The sequence below is a fragment of the Amblyomma americanum genome, chromosome 4 (assembly GCF_052857255.1).
Source record: "Amblyomma americanum isolate KBUSLIRL-KWMA chromosome 4, ASM5285725v1, whole genome shotgun sequence".
Lineage (NCBI taxonomy): Eukaryota > Metazoa > Arthropoda > Arachnida > Ixodida > Ixodidae > Amblyomma > Amblyomma americanum.
In genome coordinates, this window is record NC_135500.1 from 72,409,782 (window position 1) to 72,432,362 (window position 22,581).

General features: G+C 48.3%; 1 protein-coding gene and 2 non-coding genes across 3 annotated transcripts in view; 1 reads left to right on the top strand and 2 right to left on the bottom strand.

Annotated features, from left to right (window-relative positions):
- LOC144129565 (uncharacterized) overlaps positions 1-22,581 on the top strand; it is a 649,728-nt gene that overhangs the window by 380,744 nt on the left and 246,403 nt on the right. The gene's annotated exons all lie outside the window — the stretch shown is intronic.
- TRNAW-CCA (transfer RNA tryptophan (anticodon CCA)) lies at positions 19,620-19,693 on the bottom strand. Its single transcript has one exon. It is a non-coding gene; the product is annotated as a tRNA-Trp (tRNA).
- On the bottom strand, positions 20,609-20,682 carry TRNAW-CCA (transfer RNA tryptophan (anticodon CCA)). The gene has a single exon. It is a non-coding gene; the product is annotated as a tRNA-Trp (tRNA).

Sequence of the window (22,581 nt, forward strand, 5' to 3'; positions counted from 1 at the left end):
TAATTTTTTTAATGTGTTATGCTTATCAGTGGGATAATAATACTTTGATTAACAAATCGCTTAAAGAAAATTGCTTATAAAGCAGCAGAAAAACAACCATGCCGCCGGTGGGATCCGAACCCACGACCTCCGAATATCGCGTCCGGTGCTCTTACCAACTGAGCTACGGCGACGGCTGTCCAATCTGCTGCTCTCGTGGGTATTGAGGTTTACGGGGTGTAAGCGAGCCTTGAGATTGTTCACGAGCGCAACCCTCAACCATAGCGGCGGACGTAGCACGTCCTGTAATACCGCGAGTGTGACGTAGAACGTCATCTAACGGTGAGGGCCGAAACTGTGCGAGAGCCCTCTTATGCTACCTATGGCATCAAGACTGCCAGAACCGAGACCCTCGTTAAGCTATTAGCAGACAAGTTAAAGGAAATGAGGGGACCATTTGACAAATTTATGAATGAAGCCAACAGTCACCGAAACAAAAGTGCATAGGGGAACGTTACTTTTTTTAATGTGTTATGCTTATCAGTGGGATAATAATACTTAGATTAAGAAATCGCTTAAAGAAAATTACTTATAAAGCAGCAGAAAAAACAACCATGCCGCCGGTGGGATCTGAACCCACGACCTCCGAATATCGCGTCCGGTGCTCTTACCAGCTGAGCTACGGCGACGGCTGTCCAATCTGCTGCTCTCGTGGGTATTTAGGTTTACTGGGTGTAAGCGAGCCTTGAAAGTGTTCACGAGCGCCACCCTCGACCATAGCGGCGGACGTAGCACGTCCTGTAATACCACGAGCGTGACGTAAAACGTCATCTAACGGTGAGGGCGGAAACTGTGCGAGAGCCCTCTGTTGCTACCTATGGCATCAAGACTGCCAGAACCGAGACCCTCATTAAGCTATTAGCAGAAAAGTTAAAGGAAATGAGGGGCCCTTTTGACAAATTTATGAAGGGAGCCAACAGTCACCGAAACAAAAGTGCATAGGGGAACGTTAATTTTTTTTTAATGTGTTATGCTTATCAGTGGGATAATATTACTTAGATTAACAAATCGCTTAAAGAAAATACTTATAAAGCAGCAGAAAAAACAACCACGCCGCCGGTGGGATCCGAACCCACGACCTCCGAATATCGCGTCCGGTGCTCTTACCAACTGAGCTACGGCGACGGCTGTCCAATCTGCTGCTCTCATGGGTATTTAGGTTTACTGGGTGTAAGCGAGCCTTGAAAGTGTTCACGAGCGCCACCCTCGACCATAGCGGCGGACGTAGCACGTCCTGTAATACCGCGAGCGTGACGTAGAACGTAATCTAACGGTGAGGGCCGAAACTGTGCGAGAGCCCTCTTATGGTACCTATGGCATTAAGGCTGCCAGAACCGAGACCCTCGTAAAGCTATTAGCAGACAAGTTAAAGGAAATGAGGGGCCCGTTTGACAAATTTGTGAAGGGAGCCAACAGTCACCGAAACAAAAGTGCATAGGGGAACGTTAATTTTTTTTAATGTGTTATGCTTATCAGTGGGATAATATTACTTAGATTAACAAATCGCTTAAAGAAAATACTTATAAAGCAGAAGAAAAAACAACCACGCCGCCGGTGGGATCCGAACCCACGACCTCCGAATATCGCGTCCGGTGCTCTTACCAACAGAGCTACGGCGACGGCTGTCCAATCTGCTGCTCTCGTGGGTATTTAGGTTTACTGGGTGTAAGCGAGCCTTGAGAGTGTTTACCAGCGCCACCCTCGACAATAGCGGCGGACTTAGCACGTCCTGTAATTCCGCGAGCGTGGTGTAGAACGTCATCTAACGGTGAAAGCGGAAACTGTGCGAGAACCCACTTATGCTACCTATGGCATCAAGACTGCCAGAACCGAGACCCTCGTAAAGCTATTAGAAGACAAGTTAAAGGAAATGAGGGGCCCGTTTGACAAATTTGTGAAGGGAGCCAACAGTCACCGAAACCAAAGTGCATTGGGGAACGTTAATTTTTCTTTAATGTGTTATGCTTATCAGTGGGATAATAATACTTAGATTAACAAATTGCTAAAGAAAATTACTTATAAGGCAGCAGAAAAAACAACCATGCCGCTGGTGGGATCCGAACCCACGACCTCCGAATATCGCGTCCGGTGCTCTTACCAACTGAGCTACGGCGACGGCTGTCCAATCTGCTGCTTTCATGGGTATTTAGGTTTACTGGGTGTAAGCGAGCCTAGAAAGTGTTCACGAGCGCCACCCTCGACCATAGCGGCGGACGTAGCACGTCCTGTAATACCGTGAGCGTTACGTAGAACGTAATCTAACGGTGAGGGCCGAAACTGTGCGAGAGCCCTCTTATGGTACCTATGGCATCAAGGCTGCCAGAACCGAGACCCTCGTAAATCTATTAGCAGACAAGTTAATGGAAATAAGGGGCCCGTTTGACAAATTTATGAATGGAGCCAACAGTCACCGAAACCAAAGCGCATAGGAGAACGTTAATTTTTCTTTTAATGTGTTATGCTTATCAGTGGGATAATAATACTTATATTAACAAATAGCTTAAAGAAAATTACTTATAAAGCAGCAGAAAAAACAACCATACTGCCGGTGGGATTCGAACCCACGACCTCCGAATATCGCGTCCGGTGCTCTTACCAACTGAGCTATGGCGACGGCTGTCCAATCTGCTGCTCTCATGAGTATTTAGGTTTACTTTAAGCGAGCCTTGAGAGTGTTCACCAGCGCCACCCTCGACCATGGCGGCGGATGTAGCACGTCCTGTAATACCGCGAGCGTGACGTAGAACGTCATCTAACGCTGAAGGCGGAAACTGTGCGAGAGCCCTCTGATGCTACCTATGGCATCAAAACTGCCAGAACCGAGACCCTCGTTAAGCTATTAGCAGACAAGTTAAAGGAAATAATGGGCCCGTTTGACAAATTTATGAAAGGAGCCAACAGTCACCGAAACCAAAGTGCATTGGGGAACGTTAATTTTTTTAATGTGTTATGCTTATCAGTGGGATAATAATACTTAGATTAACAAATCGCTGAAAGAAAATTGCTTATAAAGCAGCAGAAAAAACAACCATACCGCCGGTGGGATTTGATCCCACGACCTCCGAATATCGCGTCCGGTGCTCTTACCAACTGAGCTATGGCGACGGCTGTCCAATCTGCTGCTCTCATGGGTATTTAGGTTTACTGGAAGCGAGCCTTGAGAGTGTTCACCAGCGCCACCCTCGACCATGGCGGCGGACGTAGCACGTCGTCCTGTAATACCGCGAGCGTGACGTAGAACGTCATCTAACGGTGAAGGCGGAAACTGTGCGAGAGCCCTCTTTTGCTACCTATGGCATCAAGACTGCCAGAACCGAGACCCTCGTTAAGCTATTAGCAGACAAGTTAAAGGAAATGAGGGGACCGTTTGACAAATTTATGAAGGGAGCCAACAGTCACCGAAACTAAAGTGCATAGGGGAACGTTAATTTTTTTAATGTGTTATGCTTATCAGTGGGATAATAATACTTAGATTAACAAATCGCTTAAAGAAAATTACTTATAAGTCAGCAGAAAAAACTACCATGCCGCCGGTGGGATCCGAACCCACGACCTCCGAATATCGCGTCCGGAGCTCTTACCAACTGAGATACGGTGACGGCTGTCCAATCTGCTGCTTTCGTGGGTATTTATGTTCTGCTTGTAAGCGAACCTTGAGAGTTTTCACCAGCGCCACACTCGTCCATAGCGGTGGACGTAGCACGTCCTGTAATACCGCAAGTGTGACGTAGAACGTTATCTAACGGCGAAGGCGAAAACTGTGCGAGAGCCCTCTTATGCTACCTATGGCATCAAGACTGCAAGAACCGAGACCCTCGTTAAGCTATTAGCAGACAAGTTAATGGAAATGAGGGGCCCGTTTGACAAATTTATGAAAGGAGCCAACAGTCACCGAAACCAAAGTGCATAGGGGAACGCTAAATTTTTTTTAATGTGTTATTCTTATCAGTGGGATAACAATACTTAGATTAAAAAATCGCCAAAAGAAAATTGCTTATAAAGCAGCAGAAAAAACAATCATGCCGCCGGTGGGATCCGAACCCACGACCTCCGAATATCGCGTCCGGTGCTCTTACCAACTGAGCTACGGCGACGGCTGTCCAATCTGCTGCTCTCATGGGTATTTACGTTTACTGGGTGTAAGCGAGACTTGAGAGTGTTCACCAGCGCCGCCCTCGACCATAGCGGCGGACGTAGCACGTTCTGTAATACCGCGAGCGTGACGTAGAACGTCATCTGACGGTGAGGGCGGAAACTGTGCGAGTGCCCTCTTATGCTACCTATGGCACCAAGACTGCCAGAACCGAGGCCCTCGTTAAGCTATTAGCAGACAAGTTACAGGAAATGAGGGGCCCGTTCGACAAATTTATGAAGGGAGCCAACAGTCACCGAAACCAAAGTGCCTAGGGGAACGTTAATTTTTTTTAATGTGTTATGCTTATCAGTGGGATAATAATACTTAGATTAACAAATCGCTTAAAGAAAATTGCTTATAAAGCAGCAGAAAAACAACCATGCCGCCGGTGGGATCCGAACCCACGACCTCCGAATATCGCGTCCGGTGCTCTTACCAACTGAGCTACGGCGACGGCTGTCCAATCTGCTGCTCTCGTGGGTATTGAGGTTTACGGGGTGTAAGCGAGCCTTGAGAGTGTTCACGAGCGCCACCCTCGACCATAGCGGCAGACGTAGCACGTCCTGTTATACCACGAGCGTGACGTAAAACGTCATCTAACGATGAGGGCGGAAACTATGCGAGAGCCCTCTGTTGCTACCTATGGCATCAAGACTGCCAGAACCGAGACCCTCATTAGGCTATTAGCAGCCAAGTTAAAGGAAATGAGGGGCCCTTTTGACAAATTTATGAAGGGAGCCAACAGTCACTGAAACCAAAGTGCATAGGGGAACGTTAAATTTTTTTAATGTGTTATGCTTATCAGATGGATAATAATACTTAGATTATCAAATCGCTTAAAGAAAATTACTTTAAAGCAGCAGAAAAAACAACCATGCCGCCGGTGATATCCGAACCTACGACCTCCGAATATCGCGTCCGGTGCGCTTACCAACTGAGCTACGGCGACGGCTGTGCAATCTGCTGCTCTCATGGGTATTTAGGTTTACTGGGTGTAAGCGAGCCTTGAAAGTTTTCACGAGCGCCACCCTCGACCATAGCGGCGGACGCAGCACGTCCTCTAATACCGCGAGCGTGACGTAGAACGTCATCCAACGGTGAGGGCGGAAACTGTGCGAGAGCCCTCTTATGCTACCTATGGCATCAAGACTGCCAGAACCGAGACCCTCGTTAAGCTAATAGCAGACAAGTTACAGGAAATGAGGGGCCCGTTTGACAAATTTATGAAGGGAGCCAACAGTCACCGAAACCAAAGTGCATAGGGGAACGTTAATTTTTTTTAATGTATTATGCTTATCAGTGGGATAATATTACTTAGATTAACAAATCGCTTAAAAAAATACTTATAAAGCAGCAGAAAAAACAACCACGCCGCCGGTGGGATCCGAACCCACGACCTTCGAATATCGCGTCCGGTGCTCTTACCAACAGAGCTACGGCGACGGCTGTCCAATCTGCTGCTCTCATGGGTATTTAGGTTTACTGGGTGTAAGCGAGCCTTGAGAGTGTTTACCAGCGCCACCCTCGACAATAGCTGCGGACTTAGCACGTCCTGTAATTCCGCGAGCGTGGTGTAGAACGTCATCTAACGGTGAAAGCGGAAACTGTGCGAGAACCCATTTATGCTACCTATGGCATCAAGACTGCCAGAACCGAGACCCTCGTTAAGCTATTAGCAGACAAGTTAAAGGAAATGAGGGGACCGTTTGAGAAATTTATGAATGGAGCCAACAGTCACCGAAACCAAAGCGCATAGGAGAACGTTAATTTTTTATTTAATGTGTTATGCTTATCAGTGGGATAATAATACTTATATTAACAAATAGCTTAAAGAAAATTACTTATAAAGCAGCAGAAAAAACAACCATACTGCCGGTGGGATTCGAACCCACGACCTCCGAATATCGCGTCCGGTGCTCTTACCAACTGAGCTATGGCGACGGCTGTCCAATCTGCTGCTCTCATGAGTATTTAGGTTTACTTTAAGCGAGCCTTGAGAGTGTTCACCAGCGCCACCCTCGACCATGGCGGCGGACGTAGCACGTCCTGTAATACCGCGAGCGTGACGTAGAACGTCATCTGACGGTGAGGGCGGAAACTGTGCGAGTGCCCTCTTATGCTACCTATGGCACCAAGACTGCCAGAACCGAGGCCCTCGTTAAGCTATTAGCAGACAAGTTACAGGAAATGAGGGGACCGTTTGACAAATTTATGAAGGGAGCCAACAGTCACCGAAACTAAAGTGCATAGGGGAACGTTAATTTTTTTAATGTGTTATGCTTATCAGTGGGATAATAATACTTAGATTAACAAATCGCTTAAAGAAAATTACTTATAAGTCAGCAGAAAAAACTACCATGCCGCCGGTGGGATCCGAACCCACGACCTCCGAATATCGCGTCCGGTGCTCTTACGAACTGAGCTACGGCGACGGCTGTCCAATCTGCTGCTCTCCTGGGTATTTAGGTTTACTGGGTGTAAGCGAGCCTTGAAAGTGTTCACGAGCGCCGCCCTCGACCATAGCGGCGGATGTAGCACGTCCTGTAATACCGCGAGCGTGACATAGAACGTCCTCTAACTGTGAGGGCGGAAACTGTGCGAGAGCCCTCTGATGCTACCTATGGCATCAAAACTGCCAGAACCGAGACCCTCGTTAAGCTATTGGCAGACAAGTTAAAGGAAATGAGGGGCCCGTTTGACAAATTTATGAAAGGAGCCAACAGTCACCGAAACCAAAGTGCATAGGGGAACGCTAAATTTTTTTTAATGTGTTATTCTTATCAGTGGGATAACAATACTTAGATTAAAAAATCGCCAAAAGAAAATTGCTTATAAAGCAGCAGAAAAACAACCATGCCGCCGGTGGGATCCGAACCCACGACCTCCGAATATCGCGTCCGGTGCTCTTACCAACTGAGCTACGGCGACGGCTGTCCAATCTGCTGCTCTCGTGGGTATTGAGGTTTACGGGGTGTAAGCGAGCCTTGAGAGTGTTCACGAGTGCCACCCTCGACCATAGCGGCAGACGTAGCACGTCCTGTTATACCACGAGCGTGACGTAAAACGTCATCTAACGGTGAGGGCGGAAACTGTGCGAGAGCCCTCTGTTGCTACCTATAGCATCAAGACTGCCAGAACCGAGACCCTCATTAAGCTATTAGCAGACAAGTTAAAGGAAATGAGGGGCCCGTTTGACAAATTTATGAAGGGAGCCAACAGTCACCGAAACCAAAGTGCATAGGGGAACGTTAATTTTTTTAATGTGTTATGCTTATCAGTGGGATAATAATACTTAGATTAACAAATCGCTTAAAGAAAATTGCTTATAAAGCAGCAGAAAAACAACCATGCCGCCGGTGGGATCCGAACCGACGACCTCCGAATATCGCGTCCGGTGCTCTTACCAACTGAGCTACGGCGACGGCTGTCCAATCTGCTGCTCTCATGGGTATTTACGTTTACTGGGTGTAAGCGAGACTTGAGAGTGTTCACCAGCGCCGCCCTCGACCATAGCGGCGGACGTAGCACGTTCTGTAATACCGCGAGCGTGACGTAGAACGTCATCTGACGGTGAGGGCGGAAACTGTGCGAGTGCCCTCTTATGCTACCTATGGCACCAAGACTGCCAGAACCGAGGCCCTCGTTAAGCTATTAGCAGACAAGTTACAGGAAATGAGGGGCCCGTTCGACAAATTTATGAAGGGAGCCAACAGTCACCGAAACCAAAGTGCATAGGGGAACGTTAATTTTTTTAATGTGTTATGCTTATCAGTGGGATAATAATACTTAGATTAACAAATCGCTTAAAGAAAATTGCTTATAAAGCAGCAGAAAAACAACCATGCCGCCGGTGGGATCCGAACCCACGACCTCCGAATATCGCGTCCGGTGCTCTTACCAACTGAGCTACGGCGACGGCTGTCCAATCTGCTGCTCTCGTGGGTATTGAGGTTTACGGGGTGTAAGCGAGCCTTGAGATTGTTCACGAGCGCCACCCTCGACCATAGCGGCGGACGTAGCACGCCCTGTAATAACGCGAGTGTGACGTAGAACGTCATCTAACGGTGAGGGCCGAAACTGTGCGAGAGCCCTCTTATGCTACCTATGGCATCAAGACTGCCAGAACCGAGACCCTCGTTAAGCTATTAGCAGACAAGTTAAAGGAAATGAGGGGACCATTTGACAAATTTATGAATGAAGCCAACAGTCACCGAAACCAAAGTGCATAGGGGAACGTTAATTTTTTTAATGTGTTATGCTTATCAGTGGGATAATAATACTTAGATTAAGAAATCGCTTAAAGAAAATTACTTATAAAGCAGCAGAAAAAACAACCATGCCGCCGGTGGGATCTGAACCCACGACCTCCGAATATCGCGTCCGGTGCTCTTACCAGCTGAGCTACGGCGACGGCTGTCCAATCTGCTGCTCTCGTGGGTATTTAGGTTTACTGGGTGTAAGCGAGCCTTGAAAGTGTTCACGAGCGCCACCCTCGACCATAGCGGCGGACGTAGCACGTCCTGTAATACCACGAGCGTGACGTAAAACGTCATCTAACGGTGAGGGCGGAAACTGTGCGAGAGCCCTCTGTTGCTACCTATGGCATCAAGACTGCCAGAACCGAGGCCCTCGTTAAGCTATTAGCAGACAAGTTACAGGAAATGAGGGGCCCGTTCGACAAATTTATGAAGGGAGCCAACAGTCACCGAAACCAAAGTGCATAGGGGAACGTTAATTTTTTTAATGTGTTATGCTTATCAGTGGGATAATAATACTTAGATTAACAAATCGCTTAAAGACAATTACTTATATATTAGCAGAATAAGCTACCATGCCGCCGGTGGGATCCGAACCCACGACCTCCGAATATCGCGTCCGGAGCTCTTACCAACAGAGATACGGTGACGGCTGTCCAATCTGCTGCTTTCGTGGGTATTTATGTTCTGCTTGTAAGCGAACCTTGAGAGTGTTCACCAGCGCCACACTCGTCCATAGCGGTGGATGTAGCACGTCCTGTAATACCGCAAGTGTGGCGTAGAACGTTATCTAACGGCGAAGGCGAAAACTGTGTGAGAGCCCTCTTATGCTACCTATGGCATCAAGACTGCAAGAACCGAGACCCTCGTTAAGCTATTAGCAGACAAGTTAATGGAAATGAGGGGCCCGTTTGACAAATTTATGAAGGGAGCCAACAGTCACCGAAACGAAAGTGCATAGGGGAACGTTAATTTTTTTTTAATGTGTTATGCTTATCAGTGGGATAATAATACTTAGATTAACAAATCGCTTAAAGAAAATACTTATAAAGCAGCAGAAAAACAACCACGCCGCCGGTGGGATCCGAACCCACGACTTCCGAATATCGCGTCCGGTGCTCTTACCAACTGAGCTACGGCGACGGCTGTCCAATCTGCTGCTCTCCTGGGTATTGAGGTTTACGGGGTTTAAGCGAGCCTTGAGATTGTTCACGAGCGCCACCCTCGACCATAGCGGCGGACGTAGCACGTCCTGTAATACCGCGAGTGTGACGTAGAACGTCATCTAACGGTGAGGGCCGAAACTGTGCGAGAGCCTTCTTATGCTACCTATGGCATCAAGACTGCCAGAACCAAGACCCTCGTTAAGCTATTAGCAGACAAGTTAAAGGAAATGAGGGGACCATTTGACAAATTTATGAATAAAGCCAACAGTCACCGAAACCAAAGTGCATAGGGGAACGTTTTTTTTAATGTGTTATGCTTATCAGTGGGATAATAATACTTAGATTAAGAAATCGCTTAAAGAAAATTACTTATAAAGCAGCAGAAAAAACAACCATGCCGCCGGTGGGATCTGAACCCACGACCTCCGAATATCGCGTCCGGTGCTCTTGCCAGCTGAGCTACGGCGACGGCTGTCCAATCTGCTGCTCTCGTGGGTATTTAGGTTTACTGGGTGTAAGCGAGCCTTGAAAGTGTTCACGAGCGCTACCCTCGACCATAGCGGCGGACGTAGCACGTCCTGTAATACCGCGAGCGTGAAGTAGAACGTAATCTAACGGTGTGGGCCGAAACTGTGCGAGAGCCCTCATATGGTACCTATGGCATCAAGGCTGCCAGAACCGAGACCCTCGTTAAGCTATTAGCAGACAAGTTAAAGGAAATGAGGGGACCGTTTGACCAACAGTCACCGAAACCAAAGTGCATAGGGGAACGTTGAATTGTTTTTAATGTGTTATGCTTATCAGTGGGATAATAATACTTAGATAACAAATCGCGTAAAGAAAATAACTTTAAAGCAGCAGAAAAAACAACCATCCCGCCGGTGGGATCCGAACCTACGACCTCCGAATATCGCGTCCGGTGCTCTTACCAACTGAGCTACGGCGACGGCTGTCCAATCTGCTGCTCTCGTGGGTATTTAGGTTTATTGGGTGTAAGCGAGCATTGAGAGTGTTCACGAGCGCCACCCTCGACCATAGCGGCAGACGTAGCACGTCCTATAATACCGCGAGCGTGACGTAGAACCTAATCTAACGGTGAGGGCCGAAACTGTGCGAGAGCCCTCTGATGGTACCTATGGCATCAAGGCTGCCAGAACCGAGACCCTCGTAAAGCTATTAGAAGACAAGTTAATGGAAATGAGGGGCCCGTTTGACAAATTTGTGAAGGGAGCCAACAGTCACCGAAACCAAAGTGCATTGGGGAACGTTAATTTTTCTTTAATGTGTTATGCTTATCAGTTGGATAATAATACTTAGATTAACAAATTGCTAAAGAAAATTACTTATAAGGCAGCAGAAAAAACAACCATGCCGCTGGTGGGATCCGAACCCACGACCTCCGAATATCGCGTCCGGTGCTCTTACCAACTGAGCTACGGCGACGGCTGTCCAATCTGCTGCTCTCATGGGTATTTAGGTTTACTGGGTGTAAGCGAGCCTTGAAAGTGTTCACGAGCGCCACCCTCGACCATAGCGGCGGATGTAGCACGTCCTGTAATACCGCGAGCGTTACGTAGAACGTAATCTAACGGTGAGGGCCGAAACTGTGCGAGAGCCCTCTTATGGTACCTATGGCATCAAGGCTGCCAGAACCGAGACCCTCGTAAAGCTATTAGCAGACAAGTTGAAGGAAATGAGGGGCCCGTTTGACAAATTTGTGAAGGGAGCCAACAGTCACCGAAACAAAAGTGCATAGGGGAACGTTAATTTTTTTTTAATGTGTTATGCTTATCAGTGGGATAATAATACTGTTACGTGCTTTGCACGCACGGGGGTTTATTCAAAGAGGGGACCGGTCGAAGCAGGATGGAAGCAGGAAGCCTAGCAGCGTCCTTCAGCTCTCTCTTTTTCTTCCTCTTTCTCCGCGGGTCAGTCCTTCATCTTCTGCTTCTTCCGTCGAGGTTCTGTGGAAGCACGTTACATTTCCCTCCTCGCAGACGATGCCCGTCGGGCGAGTTAAACAGACCGTCTGGGATGGAATCGCTTGAGGCGGGCTACATGCACCACCTGAGATTGGCGTGACCGTCGACCACTAGCAGTTAGTCGTGCTATAACGTAATTAACGTCACTTATGCACTCCAACACAACAAATGGTCCAGTGTAGTGGGATAGCAGTTTCTGACACAGACCACGCTTGCGTAGAGGGGTCCACAACCACACAATGTCACCAGGAACATAAGAAACTTCTTGGTGTTGGACGTCGTAGCGGTTCTTGGAACGCTCTTGCGAAGATAAAATTCGAACGCGGGCAAGCTGGCGAGCTTCTTCAGCTCTGCAGAGTGTGGTCGCAAGAGAAGGTTCATCGTGGATGAAAAATGGTAGCATGGTGTCAAGGCCGCAGCGAGGCGAGCGAGCATAGAGCAGGTAAAAGGGGCTGTAGCCAGTTGTCTCATGTTGCGCGGTGTTGTACGCATGAGTGATGAACGGGAGTACGCCATCCCAGTCCTTATGATCTGCAGCGACGTACATGGCAAGCATGGTGGTGAGCGTACGATTAGTGCGTTCTACCACACCGTTCGTTTGGGGATGATATGGCGTGGAGTGGCGAAAACTGCAGCTGCTGAGGCGGAGAAGTTCTTCAACAACGTCCGCTGTAAATTGACGTCCACGGTCGCTAATGAGAACTGCAGGAGGGCCGTGCCGAAGAATGACGAATCGAAGTAAGAAGTTAGATACTTCAGACGCAGTAGCAACTGGTATCGCGGCTGTCTCACAATAACGGGTTAAGTGGTCTACGCACACAAGAATCCATCGATTTCCTTTAGAGGATCGTGGGAAAGGTCCAAGGAGGTCAATGCCAACTTGCTCAAACGGGGCTGTTGGAGGTGTGATTGGCCGCAATCTGCCCGGTGGACTTGAAGTCGGCAGCTTAAAGCGCTGGCATTGCACACAGCTGGCTACATAGTGCTGGATGGTTGAACGCATGTTAGGCCAGTAAAATCGTTGTTGTGTGCGGTGGAGTGTGCGTGTCACTCCCAAGTGCCCAGACGTGGCGTCGTCGTGCATCATTTCAAGAACTGTGATGCGTAGGCTTTCGGGTACGACAAGAAGCATGCGTGCTCCTCCAGAAGCGAAATTCTTCTTATAAAGCAAACCGTCGCGAATGCAAAAAGTATTCTTTACAGAATCTTGAGCGGCATCAAACAAAGAGGTTAATGTTTGGTCCTTGCGTTGCTCAGTTCGAAAAACTTGAAGATCGGGGAAGGCTTGCGAAAGTGACGACAAGTATTCATCAAAGTTGTCTGCGTCGTCCTCAGTCGTTAGAAGCGGCAAACGGGAAAGACAATCGGCATCTGAGTGTTTACGGCCGCTTTTATGCACAACAGTGAAATTAAATTCTTGTAGGCGCAAAGCCCATCGAGCAAGCCGGCCACAGGGGTCACGAAGACTCACTAGCCAGCAAAGCGAGTGGTGGTCGGTCACGACGGTGAAAGCATTTCCGTACAGATAGGAGCGGAAGCGCTGTACAGCGAAAACAACGGCGAGACATTCTTGCTCAGTAACCGTGTAATTTCTTTCGCTCTTACTCAACGAACGGCTGGCATATGCTACCACGTGCTGATCGTGACCATGGCGTTGTATAAGTACAGCGCCGATACCGATACCACTTGCATCAGTGTGCACTTCAATTGGTGCAGATGGGCAGAAGTGGCGTAGGATGGGGCCCGAGGTCAAAAGAAATTTCAGATGCCGGAAAGCTGCGTCACATTCGCTGGTCCAATTGAACGGTGCATCTTTATGCAGCAAACACGTGAGTGGGTAAGCGATGTCCGCAAACCTAGCTATAAAGCGTCGAAAGTACGAGCAGAGCCCTAAAAAACTCTGCAGCTCTTTCACTGATTGAGGCACCGTAAAACTTTTGACAGCTTCAATTTTCTTTGGATCTGGTCGAACACCTTCTTTATCAACTAAATGACCAAGAACAATTGTTTCACGGTTCCCAAAATGACATTTCTTGGAATTGAGGATAAGGCCAGCTCGTTCCATGCAATCAAGCACAATATCCAGACGGCGGTTGTGCTCACTAAACGTTTTGCCAAAAATTACAACGTCGTCCAGATAACATAAACAAATTTGCCACTTGAGGCCACGCAGGATTGTATCCATGAACCGCTCGAATGTTGCAGGTGCATTACATAATCCGAAAGGCATAACGTTGAACTCGTAAAGTCCGTCTGGTGTAATGAATGCCGTTTTTTCCCTATCTGCAGCGTGCACGGGGATTTGCCAGTAGCCGGATCTCAAATCAATAGAAGAAAAGTGTGAAGCGGAGTGCAGACAATCAATTGCGTCATCTATACGTGGAAGCGGGTAGACGTCCTTCTTCGTGGCCGTATTTAAGCGATGGTAGTCAACACAGAACCTCCATGTGCCATTTTTTTTCTTAACAAGGATAACTGGAGCCGCCCAAGGACTGGAGGATTCTCGAATTATGCCTCGCTTTAGCATCTCTTGAACTTGGTCATCTATTAACTTACGTTCAGTGGCTGAGACTCGATAGGGCTTCTGGCGTATAGGAGGTGCGGAGCCGGTGTTGATCGTGTGATGAATACGACTGGTAGGCGGTGGTGTTGAATCGCCTTTGGCAAAGTCGAACACGAACACGTGTTTCAGAAGGAGTTCCACTAGAGTGCGACGCTCGGTTGGGGAAAGAGCCTGATTAATCATAGCCTTAACTTGGGTCTCCATATCTCTTTTCACGTGCTGCTCACTGACAGAGTTGGTTAACGCCGCGACGAAACCTGACACACCTTCCTCGAAACGGGCGAGTTTGAGGCCCCGGGGCAACACAGCTGGCTCTTCAGAGTGGTTCACTGTCCACAGCTCGGTACGGCCTCTCACCACGGGAACGACGCAACGAGGCACGACGATACTCTTCTTAGAGCAGGCGAGTGTCGTAGGCTCTACCACAGCTTCAAAAGATTCGCACTGATTGTGAATAGAGGAAACCCGCACGAATGCTGCAGAGAAAGCTGGTACAATAGTATCTTCTTCCACCGCAAATGCTCCAAAATCCGGTGTCGAGTTATCCACAAGAGCTGAAAGTAACGAAGAATTCAAAGCAACTTCTCCCGTACGACAGTCTAAAGTTGCACCACACTCTTGCAGAAAATCAATCCCAAGAATCACATCATGCGTTGACCGTGGTAGCACTGCGAATTCTGTTCTAAACGTTAGACGACCAATAACAACATCCGAAGCACACACACCAAGTGGAACCAAAGGTTCACCACCGACACCACGGAATAACGCTGCACGGTCACCACTAAACATCACTTTCCTACCTAAACGATTCTTAAACCTCAAACTCATAACGGATACGGTAGCACCAGTGTCCACAAGAGCCATTGTTTTCACACCATCAATAAACACTTCCAGTTTGTTCTTCAACATAAACACGGGCAGAGGTAGATTGGACGTCATCGACTCGCCGGCGGCCTCACCTCCATCGGCCGCGCCTCCTAGTTTCCCGGAGGCGGAGGGGATGCACGACGTCGAGGAGAAGGTGACCGCCGTTGGCGCTGAGGTGGCGGCGTCACACTGCGGTCAGATGCGGGTGATGAACTCCGCAAATTGCTCGGACGGTACGGGTCCCAAGCGGACGTTGGGGGTCTCTGCTGCGCGGTGTGCAGTTGCCCGTAAGTATTCGCCGGGGGTTGGCAGTCTTGAGAAGTTGGAAAACGACGGCGGCAATATCTAGCGATATGCCCTGCAATGCCACACCGGTAGCACAAAGGTTGAGAGCGCCAGCGACCCCCATAAGAGTCCTGGCGAACAAAGTCGCGACGTTGGCTGAAGCCAGGATCTCGCTGCTGACGAACCACGTCTTCTGGGTAGGTGGGCCTCCTTTCTGTCGGCTGGTGGCGATAACGTTGGGCAATGTTCCGATCGTCCATGGGCAAAGTGCCGTTGGGTGGAGCCCACGGAGTCGACAGGGCGGCAACATCTTCCTCCGGTGCAGAACTGTGCCGCAGATATTGTGTGTGGCAGAAGGTATCCCGGGATCTGGACAATTCCTCGCGCACAATCTCTCGAATCATATCAGCCATAGAATTTGGAGGACTGGCTTCAACACTGGCTATAGAGGTGACATTGGCCAATCTTCCGAATTTAGGGGTGATTCGACGCAGCTTAAGAGCTTCAAATGTTCTGCAATGTTCTATAACGTCAGCGGTGGTGCTCAGGCTCTCTTTGCTAATCAGGAAATTGTAAACATCTTCCGCAATTCCTTTTAGAAGGTGGCCGACTTTGTCTTCTTCAAGCATTCTGGAGTTAACTAGCTTGCATAACTTTAAGATGGCTTGGATGTATGCCGTGCAAGTTTCTCCGGGTACTTGCGCGCGGTGAAGCAATGTCTGTTCCGCACGCTTCTTCTTTGCCGATTCATCCCCAAAATTTTTCTTTATCTCGGTCGTAAAGGTAGCCCATGAACTCAGTGTATCCTCATGATTGTCGAACCAGTCAAGGGCAGTGGCGGCAAGAAAAAACACAACGTTAGCCAGTTTAGTAGCAGCGTTCCATCGATTGTATTTGCTCACCCGCTCGTAGTGTTTCAGCCACTCGCCAACGTCCTCTTCAGGTTTTCCAAAAAATGTGCGGGGCTCTCGATAATGTGGCCAGTTGTTCGCTGTGGATAGCCCGGGTTGCTCAGCATTGTCGTCTCCAGGCATGTCCGATGGCAGTGGTGGAAAGCCTGCGAGTCTACGGCTCCTTCGGTAGATGGAATGCTCCGTGGTCGATACCCCGCACCTCTCACCAACCTGTTACGTGCTTTGCACGCACGGGGGTTTATTCAAAGAGGGGACCGGTCGAAGCAGGATGGAAGCAGGAAGCCTAGCAGCGTCCTTCAGCTCTCTCTTTTTCTTCCTCTTTCTCCGCGGGTCAGTCCTTCATCTTCTGCTTCTTCCGTCGAGGTTCTGTGGAAGCACGTTACAATACTTAGATTAACAAATCGCTTAAAGAAAATACTTATAGAGCAGCAGAAAAAACAACCACGCCGCCGGTGGGATCCGAACCCACGACCTCCGAATATCGCGTCCGGTGCTCTTACCAACAGAGCTACGGCGACGGCTGTCCAATCTGCTGCTCTCGTGGGTATTTAGGTTTACTGGGTGTAAGCGAGCCTTGAGAGTGTTTACCAGCGCCACCCTCGACAATAGCGGCGGACTTAGCACGTCCTGTAATTCCTCGAGCGTGGTGTAGAACGTCATCTAACGGTGAAAGCGGAAACTGTGCGAGAACCCACTTATGCTACCTATGGCATCAAGACTGCCAGAACCGAGACCCTCGTTAAGCTATTAGCAGACAAGTTAAAGGAAATGAGGGGACCGTTTGAGAAATTTATGAATGGAGCCAACAGTCACCGAAACCAAAGCGCATAGGCGAACGTTAATTTTTCTTTTAATGTGTTATGCTTATCAGTGGGATAATAATACTTATATTAACAAATAGCTTAAAGAAAAAACTTATAAAGCAGCAGAAAAAACAACCATTCCGCCGGTGGGATTCGAACCCACGACCTCCGAATATCGCGTCCGGTGCTCTCACCAACTGAGCTATGGCGACGGCTGTCCAATCTGCTGCTCTCATGGGTATTTAGGTTTACTGGAAGCGAGCCTGTAGAGTGTTCACCAGCGCCACCCTCGACCATGGCGGCGGACGTAGCACGTCGTCCTGTAATACCGCGAGCGTGCCGTAGAACGTCATCTAACGGTGAAGGCGGAAACAGTGCGAGAGCCCTCTTTTGCTACCTATGGCATCAAGACTGCCAGAACCGAGACCCTCGTTAAGCTATTAGCAGACAAGTTAAAGGAAATGAGGGGACCGTTTGACAAATTTATGAAGGGAGCCAACAGTCACCGAAACTAAAGTGCATAGGGGAACGTTAATTTTTTTAATGTGTTATTCTTATCAGTGGGATAATAATACTTAGATTAACAAATCGCTTAAAGAAAATTACTTATAAATCAGCAGAAAAAGCTAATATGCCGCCGGTGGGATCCGAACCCACGACCTCCGAATATCGCGTCCGGAGCTCTTACCAACAGAGATACGGTGACGGCTGTCCAATCTGCTGCTTTCGTGGGTATTTATGTTCTGCTTGTAAGTGAACCTTGAGAGTGTTCACCAGCGCCACACTCGTCCATAGCGGTGGACGTAGCACGTCCTGTAATACCGCAAGTGTGGCGTAGAACGTTATCTAACGGCGAAGGCGAAAACTGTGTGAGAGCCCTCTTATGCTACCTATGGCATCAAGACTGCAAGAACCGAGACCCTCGTTAAGCTATTAGCAGACAAGTTAATGGAAATGAGGGGCCCGTTTGACAAATTTATGAAAGGAGCCAACAGTCACCGAAACCAAAGTGCATAGGGGAACGCTAAATTTTTTTTAATGTGTTATTCTTATCAGTGGGATAACAATTGTTAGATTAAAAAATCGCCTAAAAAATTGCTTACAAAGCAGCAGAAAAAACAATCATGCCGCCGGTGGGATCCGAACCCACGACCTCCGAATATCGCGTCCGGTGCTCTTACCAACTGAGCTACGGCGACGGCTGTCCAATCTGCTGCTCTCATGGGTATTTACGTTTACTGGGTGTAAGCGAGACTTGAGAGTGTTCACCAGCGCCGCCCTCGACCATAGCGGCGGACGTAGCACGTTCTGTAATACCGCGAGCGTGACGTAGAACGTCATCTGACGGTGAGGGCGGAAACTGTGCGAGTGCCCTCTTATGCTACCTATGGCACCAAGACTGCCAGAACCGAGGCCCTCGTTAAGCTATTAGCAGACAAGTTACAGGAAATGAGGGGCCCGTTCGACAAATTTATGAAGGGAGCCAACAGTCACCGAAACCAAAGTGCATAGGGGAACGTTAATTTTTTTAATGTGTTATGCTTATCAGTGGGATAATAATACTTAGATTAACAAATCGCTTAAAGAAAATTGCTTATAAAGCAGCAGAAAAACAACCATGCCGCCGGTGGGATCCGAACCCACGACCTCCGAATATCGCGTCCGGTGCTCTTACCAACTGAGCTACGGCGACGGCTGTCCAATCTGCTGCTCTCGTGGGTATTGAGGTTTACGGGGTGTAAGCGAGCCTTGAGATTGTTCACGAGCGCCACCCTCGACCATAGCGGCGGACGTAGCACGTCCTGTAATAACGCGAGTGTGACGTAGAACGTCATCTAACGGTGAGGGCCGAAACTGTGCGAGAGCCCTGTTATGCTACCTATGGCATCAAGACTGCCAGAACCGAGACCCTCGTTAAGCTATTAGCAGACAAGTTAAAGGAAATGAGGGGACCATTTGACAAATTTATGAATGAAGCCAACAGTCACCGAAACCAAAGTGCATAGGGGAACGTTAATTTTTTTAATGTGTTATGCTTATCAGTGGGATAATAATACTTAGATTAAGAAATCGCTTAACAAAAATTACTTATAAAGCAGCAGAAAAAACAACCATGCCGCCGGTGGGATCTGAACCCACGACCTCCGAATATCGCGTCCGGTGCTCTTACCAGCTGAGCTACGGCGACGGCTGTCCAATCTGCTGCTCTCGTGGGTATTTAGGTTTACTGGGTGTAAGCGAGCCTTGAAAGTGTTCACGAGCGCCACCCTCGACCATAGCGGCGGACGTAGCACGTCCTGTAATACCACGAGCGTGACGTAAAACGTCATCTAACGGTGAGGGCGGAAACTGTGCGAGAGCCCTCTGTTGCTACCTATGGCATCAAGACTGCCAGAACCGAGACCCTCATTAAGCTATTAGCAGAAAAGTTAAAGGAAATGAGGGGCCCTTTTGACAAATTTATGAAGGGAGCCAACAGTCACCGAAACCAAAGTGCATAGGGGAACGTTAAATTTTTTTAATGTGTTATGCTTATCAGATGGATATTAATACTTAGATTATCAAATCGCTTAAAGAAAATTACTTTAAAGCAGCAGAAAAAACAACCATGCCGCCGGTGGGATCCGAACCCACGACCTCCGAATATGGCGTCCGGTGCTCTTACCAACTGAGCTACGGCGACGGCTGTCCAATCTGCTGCTCTCATGGGTATTTAGGTTTACTGGGTGTAAGCGAGCCTTGAGATTGTTCACGAGCGCCACCCTCGACCATAGCGGCGGACGTAGCACGTCCTGTAATAACGCGAGTGTGACGTAGAACGTCATCTAACGGTGAGGGCCGAAACTGTGCGAGAGCCCTCTTATGCTACCTATGGCATCAAGACTGCCAGAACCGAGACCCTCGTTAAGCTATTAGCAGACAAGTTAAAGGAAATGAGGGGACCATTTGACAAATTTATGAATGAAGCCAACAGTCACCGAAACCAAAGTGCATAGGGGAACGTTAATTTTTTTAATGTGTTATGCTTATCAGTGGGATAATAATACTTAGATTAAGAAATCGCTTAACAAAAATTACTTATAAAGCAGCAGAAAAAACAACCATGCCGCCGGTGGGATCTGAACCCACGACCTCCGAATATCGCGTCCGGTGCGCTTACCAACTGAGCTACGGCGACGGCTGTCCAATCTGCTGCTCTCATGGGTATTTAGGTTTACTAGGTGTAAGCGAGCATTGAAAGTTTTCACGAGCGCCACCCTCGATCATAGCGGCGGACGCAGCACGTCCTGTAATACCGCGAGCGTGACGTACAACGTCATCTAACGGTGAGGGCGGAAACTGTGCGAGAGCCCTCTTATGCTACCTATGGCATCAAGACTGCCAGAACCGAGACCCTCGTTAAGCTAATAGCAGACAAGTTAAAGGAAAGGAGGGGCCCGTTTGACAAATTTATGAAGGGAGCCAACAGTCACCGAAACCAAAGTGCATAGGGGAACGTTAATTTTTTTAATGTGTTATGCTTATCAGTGGGATAATAATACTTAGATTAACAAATCGCTTAAAGAAAATTGCTTATAAAGCAGCAGAAAAACAACCATGCCGCCGGTGGGATCCGAACCCACGACCTCCGAATATGGCGTCCGGTGCTCTTACCAACTGAGCTACGGCGACGGCTGTCCAATCTGCTGCTCTCATGGGTATTTAGGTTTACTGGGTGTAAGCGAGCCTTGAAAGTGTTCACGAGCGCCACCCTCGACCATAGCGGCGGACGTAGCACGTCCTGTAATACCGCGAGCGTGACGTAGAACGTAATCTAACGGTGAGGGCCGAAACTGTGCGAGAGCCCTCTTATGGTACCTATGGCATTAAGGCTGCCAGAACCGAGACCCTCGTAAACCTATTAGCAGACAAGTTAAAGGAAATGAGGGGCCCGTTTGACAAATTTGTGAAGGGAGCCAACAGTCACCGAAACAAAAGTGCATAGGGGAACGTTAATTTTTTTTAATGTGTTATGCTTATCAGTGGGATAATATTACTTAGATTAACAAATCGCTTAAAGAAAATACTTATAAAGCAGCAGAAAAAACAACCACGCCGCCGGTGGGATCCGAACCCACGACCTCCGAATATCGCGTCCGGTGCTCTTACCAACAGAGCTACGGCGACGGCTGTCCAATCTGCTGCTCTCGTGGGTATTTAGGTTTACTGGGTGTAAGCGAGCCTTGAGAGTGTTTACCAGTGCCACCCTCGACAATAGCGGCGGACTTAGCACGTCCTGTAATTCCGCGAGCGTGGTGTAGAACGTCATCTAACGGTGAAAGCGGAAACTGTGCGAGAACCCACTTATGCTACCTATGGCATCAAGACTGCCAGAACCAAGACCCTCGTTAAGCTATTAGCAGACAAGTTAAAGGAAATGAGGGGACCGTTTGAGAAATTTATGAATGGAGCCAACAGTCACCGAAACCAAAGCGCATAGGGGAACGTTAATTTTTCTTTTAATGTGTTATGCTTATCAGTGGGATAATAATACTTATATTAACAAATAGGTTAAAGAAAATTACTTATAAAGCAGCAGAAAAACAACCATACCGCCGGTGGGATTCGAACCCACGACCTCCGAATATCGCGTCCGGTGCTCTTACCAACGGAGCTATGGCGACGGCTGTCCAATCTGCTGCTCTCATGGGTATTTAGGTTTACTGGAAGCGAGCCTGTAGAGTGTTCACCAGCGCCACCCTCGACCATGGCGGCGGACGTAGCACGTCGTCCTGTAATACCGCGAGCGTGCCGTAGAACGTCATCTAACGGTGAAGGCGGAAACTCTGCGAGAGCCCTCTTTTGCTACCTATGGCATCAAGACTGCCAGAACCGAGGCCCTCGTTAAGCTATTAGCAGACAAGTTACAGGAAATGAGGGGCCCGTTCGACAAATTTATGAAGGGAGCCAACAGTCACCGAAACCAAAGTGCATAGGGGAACGTTAATTTTTTTAATGTGTTATGCTTATCAGTGGGATAATAATACTTAGATTAACAAATCGCTTAAAGAAAATTACTTATATATTAGCAGAAAAAGCTACCATGCCGCCGGTGGGATCCGAACCCACGACCTCCGAATATCGCGTCCGGAGCTCTTACCAACAGAGATACGGTGACGGCTGTCCAATCTGCTGCTTTCGTGGGTATTTATGTTCTGCTTGTAAGCGAACCTTGAGAGTGTTCACCAGCGCCACACTCGTCCATAGCGGTGGATGTAGCACGTCCTGTAATACCGCAAGTGTGGCGTAGAACGTTATCTAACGGCGAAGGCGAAAACTGTGTGAGAGCCCTCTTATGCTACCTATGGCATCAAGACTGCAAGAACCGAGACCCTCGTTAAGCTATTAGCAGACAAGTTAATGGAAATGAGGGGCCCGTTTGACAAATTTATGAAGGGAGCCAACAGTCACCGAAACGAAAGTGCATAGGGGAACGTTAATTTTTTTTTAATGTGTTATGCTTATCAGTGGGATAATAATACTTAGATTAACAAATCGCTTAAAGAAAATACTTATAAAGCAGCAGAAAAA